At 35.5% G+C, this 9,199-nt stretch overlaps 1 protein-coding gene across 3 annotated transcripts in view; it reads right to left on the minus strand.

Moving 5' to 3' along the window:
- MARCHF1 (membrane associated ring-CH-type finger 1) overlaps window positions 1–5,337 on the minus strand; it is a 663,012-nt gene extending 657,675 nt beyond the window's left edge. For 2 of the 3 annotated variants that reach the window (XM_072621552.1, XM_072621554.1), the window contains exon 1: window positions 5,232–5,331. The gene's annotated coding sequence lies outside the window, so the exon portion shown is untranslated. Of the gene's footprint in view, window positions 1–5,231 lie in introns of all 3 variants that reach the window. The other variant, XM_072621551.1, reaches the window with a different exon arrangement.
- Window positions 5,338–9,199: the final 3,862 nt, after the last annotated feature.

Genomic DNA, 9,199 nt, shown 5'->3' on the forward strand with positions numbered 1-9,199 from the left:
ATTGTAAAATCTTTTGAAGACTGAGACTGTTTGCTTTAATTATCTGTTCTCTTGCATAAAATAGTGCTATTCCATGTACCTAGGAGACCATAATAGAGTCTAAATGGTGATGATTAAAATACTTAAAATGAAATTCCAAAATAACTAACCATGCCTAATTAACTGGCATAATACATAGCCTTTTAGGAAAAGTAGTAGTGTCTAAAAAAGGACTCTTCCCCTTCCCTCATGCTTTTGTCATCCATTATATAAATTACTCCATTTAAATAGGCATCCTTGATAAAAAGTTCAAAACGAGAAAAACTACCATTCCAATATTCTGTTTAATTCTCAAATATTTGAAAAGGGTGTGTGTGTGTGTGTGTGTGTGTGTGTGTGCTCTTTGGATTAAATATATAGGGCACCAAAAGTCATGCCTTTTAGCCTAAGCATTGCCTAATTAACCTAAGCAAAAGAACTCTGAGTAGTTCTTTTATTTTGTCTCATTTTTCACCTACTAAATAAGAATCAATTAGTTAATCACCAACTTGCCCTCAGTCAATCAGCCAACAAGCATTTTTAAAATAAGCATCAACTCTGTGCTCGGTACTATGTGAGATGATGGATCTATAAAGTAAAAAAACAACAACAACAACAAAAAAAAAACCAGTCCATATCTAATTCACTCATAAGTGGTAAAGTTCCCTAAATTCTGAGTGTCATTAAAAAAAACTTATTACGTTTAAAATATTTCCCAAACCTTTTGAGGCAGCTAGGTGGCACAATGGATAGAGTGTTGATTCTGGAGTCGGGAAGACTCATCCTTGTGAGTTCAAATATGGCTTCACACACTAGCGGTGTGACCCTGGGCAAGTGACTAAACCTATTTGCCTCAGTTTCCTCATCTATAAAATGAGTTGGAGGAGATGGCAAACTGCTCCAGTATCTTTGTCCAGAAAACTCCAAATGGGGTCACAAAGAGGGAGACATGAATGAAGCAACTGAACAACCCCTTTACACCAAGAAAAGCACCAGAGAAAAGAAAAAAAAATATCTATGTCCCAAACCGTTAACCTGAGAAATATTCCCAGTTTCAAATGACATGTGGAATCAATATCACAGAGACCTCTACATATGGAAAGTTAGAGTTTTTCCTTTACTTGTCCTGTACCTTATCTTGCCTATACCCTATGGTCTGATGATAGAGACTGTAGCCACTAATAGTTGCTGCCACTCTCTTCGTCTATACTCACAAAGACCTCAAAATGGCTATGAGGTAAGTTGTACATGAATTATTATCTCCATTTTACAGATGAGGAAACAGAAGTTCAGAAAGGTGAGGTGAAATATCAATGGTCACTAAATTAATAATTTTCAGAGGCAGGTCTAAGACCTATGTTTCCTGACTCCAATTCTAATACTCTTTCTGCTATACCATATTGCTTTGATTATGGGATCATTTATATGATGAAGCCCTACTCACAACACATGAGGTTTTGAATGCTGGGAGGAGGAACACTAGCATTTATCTTTTGTATGAGTTTAATTGAAACTCATAATATACCAATGAATGAGAAAAAAGAATACAGTCATATCTTGAAGATATTTGGGGTTCAGTTCCAGACCACTGCAATAAAGAAATATCTCAGCTAAGTGAGCAACATGAAATTTTTGGGTTTTAAGTGCATATAAAAGTTTATACTATTATGTAGTCTATTCAGTAAGTAATAGTACTACATATAAAAAACAATGTATATACTTTAATTTAGAAAAAAACCCTTTATTGCTGAAAAATGCTAACCATCATCTTCAGCAAACTGTAATCTTTTTTGCTGATAGAGGGTCTTGCTTTGATGTTGATAGCTACTGACAGATAAAGGTGGTGATTGCTGAAGGTTGGGGTAGCATGGCAATTTCTTAAAATAAGACAACAATGAAGTTTGCCACATGGATTGATTTCTTTTATTTGAACACTTCATGACCATTACAGGGTTAATTGGCCAAATTCCAATATTGTTATATCTTCAGGGAATGAGGTGGTCTAAGAAGGTGAGAGATGGAAGAGTCAGTTGGTAGAAAAGTCAGAACATACCCAAAATTTTTCAGTGAAGTTCTCTGATTTATGTGGGCACAGTTCAAAATAATTACAATATTAACATCAAAGATCACTGATCACAAATCACCAGAATAGATATATAATATAAAACAGATAATGAGAAAGTTTGATATGTTGAGAGAATTACAAAAGCATGACACACAAACATGATGTGAGCATACTGTTTGAAAAAATGTCAACAGACTTGCTTGACCTAGGGCTGTCATAAATCTTCAATTTGTTAAGAAGAAAAAAAAGCCCTGCAAAGTGCAATGAACTGAAGCACAATAAAATGAGGTATGGCTGTACAGAGGTCACATTCTGATTTTCTGAGGACAATTTGGTCTTGAAGTGATAGCAATTATCAAAATTTCTTATTTTTGCTAAAAACTAGAACAAATTTCACTTAATAAAAGTCTATAATAAAAGTCTTAATAAAAAAAAACCTATGGGTTGAATAAGAAAATCAAAACATCACCAATACATCTTTATTCAGACTATGAACACATCTAGCAAAGAAGACTTTGTGTTATTTAATTGTAAACATCTTAGACACTCTTAAAGTGACACAAAGTTTTAGCCCCTATAACCTACACTACTCACATGGGCTTTTAAACATCTGAAAAACACCTGCTACTATTACATTATTCATACTGATCACCACTCTAAAAGGAACCTACACAGGAGAACGTTATATTTCTAAACATTCATAGGAAAACAACAGCATGGTATTCTTTGTTTTTCTAAAAACATTTAAAATTTAGACCAAGGTGATAAATACATTTAAATATGTTGAGGCTTTATTTGTATTCAAATGAGGAAATGGTATATAAGCATAATATCCAATATAATTCATCAAACAACTATTAAGTGGCCACTGTGTTCCAAGCACTGGGAATATAAAGACAAAAATAAGTAAGTACTGGCCCTCAAGGAATATACATTCTTAAATGTACCTTTACCCCAAAGCAACCTTCACTTTCAAATGCCTGTGTTAAAACTGCATCTTCTACTGGTCCCCCTGACAACCTTCCTCCCCTTCCAGTCAATCCACTAAGTTTATAAATAGCCAATAGCAGAAAGTACGATTGCAAAGAGGAACCTGGAAGCCACATACAAACTGTCCCAAAGATCAAAGGAGTATGATTTAAAATGGTATCATTTATTAACCTAAATTCATATCCTGGTAATATGTGTTGAGTCAGCAGCAGCCATTAAGGTGCTGCTGTTAGGGCCTATGACATACAAATTCCAGACCTCCATAGTTCAAGTCCAGCAGAACATCAAAAAGTGGTGAGGATTTTGAGAAGTGGACAGGTTAACTTTAAAATTTTACTGATAACTTTGAGATGATTCAGATATGTTAATGAACTAATCTCAAGGTATCACAGACAAGAGTCTGTTTTCCCCAAATCCTGTAAAAATTGGACCTCAAACTCTTTCTCTTCAAGCATCTTTGTTGAGTTCATGATCCCTAGTGCTTCCAATTCTAATTCATGGTTGCATGAGTGATAGTCTCTGCTTCTCCCCCTCCCCATCGTCTTCCTCACATTACTTGCCTCCCTTTACCATTCCATGTCTCTGAAAGAAATGATTATTTCTCTCATATTAATAATCAATTATTGAATTAGGACCAGAAAATTTTTCCCTTTCCATTTCCTCATTCAGAAACCTGTAGGTTGCTCAGTCTCTGAAGTACATTGTAGATGGATGAGATTGTCCAGATTCCCAGGGTACATGCTTTTTGATCCTAGGTGGGAGACCTCACCCAACTAGACAACCTTACAAAGAATTTAACTTAAGGTGAATTTCAGCCTAGCCCATTGTGTTCTACTCAGGCTTGGTTTGGGAGGATAGATCCTTTGTCTAGATTGCTGGAGGCTGGGAGTGGTCTGGCTTGAGATAGTCTTGTCTTTGACCATGAGGGACACAATCAAAGTCATGTTCCCTAGTACCTCATTAGAATAAGCTCACCTCTCAGTATAATATTCATTCTTCTCATTAATTGTTAACTAATCAGAGTTGATTGCTGCCTGTCAGAAACACCCACTCTTCTAAGAGAATGTAAACTTCAAGAAACTACCATGATTGGTCTTTGGTTTAGGAGAGACAGCCAACTGACTCCTTTGTTACTTATCTGCTAGCAATAATTAATAAAATTATTAGCTACTCCGAAATTATATCTCTCAAACATTTTATACATCATGCCTCCAAACACCATCCCCATTCCATCTGCCTCCATACCCCTTTGCCATTTGTCTCTTTACCTTCTGTGCCTTAATAAAGTATGATTGCAGACCTACTTCCCACTGCCACCCTGGGCTTTCTAGGAGAGGGCCCAAAGAAACAGGTATGCCTGTCTTAGTTTGATGCTTTACTAAATTATCAACTCAATGCCTTTAATACTAAAGAGTTTTACTTAATGTTTTAAAAATCTTATAGGCAGTCAAGCAAATTATTTAGCACTGTGAATTCAATCCCAAATCTTCCAGGACCTTGATCAAGTCTCTTAACTGCAATAAGCCTCAATTTCCTCATCTGTAAAATGAAGAGACTTCCAAGTCTCTATTGGCGCCACATTCTAGATCTATGACCAAATGCTGCAATCTATAATCTTCAAGAAGGTATAGATATATTATATAATACAAAGTTCAAAACATTTAGCACACAGTGCCTTGTTAAAGGGATAATCCTTTTGGTGTACCATTATTATTTTCATTTTTATAATGAATAAATAGAAACTAGATGGTGCTTCACAAAGGAATAGACTTTTTCTTTTTCTTCTTTTTTCTTTGGTTTGAACTTTTTTCATTCCAACCTCTCTTTGCTATTTAAATAACCATAAAAGTGAAAATTAAATTTAAAAGAAAGCAATCTTGTCCTCTAGTTTCCAAAGAGATTAATATAAACAGCTAACGAAATACTGAGACTAATTTCAGTGCAGAAATGATCTCATCACATAGGGAGCAATCATAGAACAACAGTCATAGAAAGAAATTGGTCTCTTGCCTTTAAATGTCTCAAAAACAAACAAACAAAACCCCCAAACAACCCAGAAGCAATTTCTTTTGCACCAAAAGGAGTTGGTTGAAAACCAGACCTCTGCCTAAACATTACCCATTTCAATCCCTGATGAATGAAAAAAGATTGCAAATACCTTAGGGGAAAAAGAATTGTTTGAAATGCTTCACCAGAGAAAGCTCTCAGAGACTTCAGAGGACACTGCTGGAAAAACTGATGAAGCAAGAACAGTTGAATGTTAAGGTGTCGTTAATCATTAACAAGCAACTAGTGATTTTGTCATGTTCTCCTCAATCATACCTCAAGGTCTCAGTGTTCAGACCAGAAATCAAGGTTACAGCTTACTTAGTAAGACCTCAAAAAGAAGATAACATAAATAGTCACTTGGAGAAAAGAAACCAAATACAGTCAGTTCTTTATATTTTTTGGGGGGAGGGGGAAGGGTGTCCTGGTTGGGCAGGATATACAGCCCAAACAATAATTAAAGGAAGATCCCTTGTTCTAGCAAATTTGCAGTTAGAACTGCTTAGGAGACATTACTAAACCCTACACTGTAAAAAACAAACCACTGAAACATAACTTTTAAATTTATTAAACATAACTTGTGACTATCTCATAGGATCTACAATTTGCCTTTATCTGTATCTCCACTGCTTAGCACAGTACCTCCAGAGGTGAGGAGAACCTGTGACCTCAAGGCCCCATGTGGCCCTCTAGATCCTCAAGTGCAGCTCTTTAACTGAATCCAAACTTCACAGAACAAATCTCTTCAAAAAAAGGATTTGTTCTGTAAAACTTGGACTCAGTCAAAAGGCTGCACTCAAGAACCTAGAAGGTCACATGCGGTCTCAAGGCCACTGATTCCCCACTTGTAGTAAGTTTTTAATAAATACTTATTGACTATGACTGAATTTCCTAAATCTTGTGCAACGCAAAATAAATATCACTTAGTATTTTTTTTAGTTGAAAAAACATACAAGTTCTGAATCCCCAGTGTCTTTCCCTACTGAGGAAACCCCTTACTTCATAGTTTAGGGGAAAGAAGCAACAAACCAGTTTAACCAAACATTTCCACGTAAATAAACCACTAGAGGGAGCCCACAGGACCTCAGGAGCATAATAGAAACATCCACATGGGCAAAAGTTAATTAAATATTCTTAAAAGGGCAACTCTGTTCAAACACAGCAGATTCCCTGGGTTCAACTAAGTTGTATATGCATGAGAAACTTAATGAAATCCAATCCAACGTATTAGGCTTTGTTTCTTTAACAACAAAAAGAGTTGTTGAAATGTTTTCATGAATGCTACATGCTTTCATGTGATAATGATAATGGAGTTCAGACAGTTCAGTGATCCATATCACCCTTAGAGAAGCAACAACACGTTTATTTTTAACGAAGAAACGGTTCCCCCTGGATTCTTAATTTTCCAACTCCTAAGTAATGTTTCTGATCCTACCTGGGAGCATAGAAATAGCAACTCTCTTACAGGAAACATAAACAAGAGAAAAAAAAGTGACCAAGATAATGAAATAGAGCACAAGTCCAAAATCATTTTCTGAATTAGCCCAAGCACTCCAAGAATGGGAAAATCAGTCTTTTTAAAAAAAAAACAACTATATTTTGTAAATGAATTTGCTATTTTGCTACAGGCAGTACAATCATGTTTTTGTTTATGATGTTATATCCAAAAAAAGGACATAAAGTGTAGCATCCTAGGCTGACACAGAAACCCAACTTTCACTATTAATGAGGTACATGCAGTAGTTGGCTACCAGTGTAAATCTCTGTTTTAGAATAGATCCTCAAACTTGGAAATTTGTTGCTATAGCTGAAAAAAAGGTCATTGTTTTAATTATAAATGTGTAAGGCAGATTACAATCAGAGCTCACACTTAAGATTTGGAGAGAAAAAAATGCATGCCTCACATCAACCGTATAAGGTGGTATTGTTACAGTTATCCCCATTTTAGACTTTCCTGAAGTTCTAGACTCAAATCCATAGCTCTTTATTCTAAGACAAGTACGGTCAAAATGCACTAATGAGAACAAGAAAAACCTGTTTCTTAAACATCTTGGACCTATTTTTGTTTGAGTTACCCATTCATTCATTTATTAATTTATTAAGTCAATAGGACTTTGTTAAGTCTAAGTAGAGTATAATGAATTGAGGACAAAGAGATAGGTAGTAAGGTAGTCCTATAAGAATAGAGTTTTGATTATTTTTAATTATTGGTTTGAAAGGTATTTAATCTATTAAGTATGGTTTGTATTATTTCAAGAAAAAATGTTTTCTTTCTTAAAAGAAAACAATAAACTTGTTTATATTGCTGAACTGTCTCATCTTCTCCCACATCCAGATGTCTAAGGACGTATAGACCACTCTATCTCCTTCCTTAATTATTAATGTATCTGCTTCACCCTTCCCTTCAGCAAAGACATTCTCTGACAGCTTGCGAGAAGGAGAAAGCTGAAGACAAGGAGGTGTACCCATCCATCAGTCTGGTCGTTACAAAGAATCATTCATGAATGTTATGAAACACTGCGGCATAAGAAATGACGGCTTCATAGAAATATGGAGAGACATTGAATTCATAAAGAACAAAGTAAATATGACTAATATGAGACTACATACAATTGCCACCATAACGAACAGGGAATAATATGGATGGATGCCAGAACTGAGCTCAATGCACTCTTGACTTCTAGAGGCAGAACTCTCTGGTAGGAAGGTGGTTTAACACAGGTATGTAAGGAAGCAAATGCCATAAGATGACGATAGAGGTGTCGGTTAAATGATGGTGACTACATCAATCACTGCTGCTCTTTTGATAGACTCTTGTGTTGTTTTAAGAAGCTTGAGGGAAGTGTAGAAAGGCACAATACAAGGAAATTACAGCGATGTAAGAAAAAAATCCCAACCAACTTCAAACTCTGCATTTTTTTTCTACGGGACAGCATTCTTTTCTTCTTATACTTCTAATATTCCCAGAGACAAATATTATTTGTCTTCATGATGACCTCCAATTCCTTATCATTTCCTTACTCATCTTTTTCATCTGGATTCACTAACCTCTCTACCTGACCTGGAGCTATGATCAACAAATTCAACAATGCTATCACCAGAATTGTATAATCTCTCACTCCTATGAATTCTTGCAATTCCTTTCCTCTTGATGCCTAATCCTGAGTAATCATTTTTTTTTTCTGATACACTACTTTCTCCATACGGAATCCCAAGTTTCGTTTCCCATCAGTAAAAACCCCTAAGAGGCAAAGAATGAGAACACCAAACATTTCCACTTAAATAAACCACTAGAGGGAGCCCACACTATCTCAGGAGTATAATAGAAATGTTAATATTGGTGAAAAGTTAATTAAACTTTGTTAAGTAGGAGAGACACAATTAAAACTACCCTCTCTCACTGAGACTTACAGATTTCCATATCTAAATCTAGATTTAGCCATATCTAAATGTTACTTTTACTCACTGTTTAATTTTGTGTATCATTTCAAAGTCATTCTACAAAAGACACATAAGGAGTTAGGGAACCACACATCTGAAAAAGATGGTTTAAAAGTTAACTAATTCATGAATTTAGTGCCTATCCTTTTCAAACCTAAAGACCTGACAGTGTGATTATCTGGAAATTTAAGCAACCTGGATTTTTGTGTTTGTTTGTTCTGATTCATTGCTGCAAAGCTCTAGCATCAGTAGAGAATCCTTAAATTAGAACCTGCGCCAAAGAGCTTCTGTTTTCTCTTGCTTCAAGTCATTCAAATTTCACCTCACCCACATTGAGTCAGGAAATATTTGTCAAATACTAAAGTAGACATTCCCTGGAATAAAAATATAAGTGGAAAATGGTGGAAGCAAAAGTCATTCATTTATTTTTATAAAATAAAGAGACATTTGCTAAGAATCTCCTCCATGCAATGCATTGTGCTAAGTGCTAACCTACTTTCCAGGGGAGCTGTAGCATCTTGCAATGGAATGAGCTTTGAATTGGCTGACCTGGGATTGAATTCTAGTTCTGTGGTTTTGGGCAAATTGGGCTGAGTTTTCTCATCTATACAATGAATGTTGGATTAAATTTCCTTTGAA

Source organism: Notamacropus eugenii, chromosome 6 (assembly GCF_028372415.1).
Source record: "Notamacropus eugenii isolate mMacEug1 chromosome 6, mMacEug1.pri_v2, whole genome shotgun sequence".
NCBI lineage: Eukaryota > Metazoa > Chordata > Mammalia > Diprotodontia > Macropodidae > Notamacropus > Notamacropus eugenii.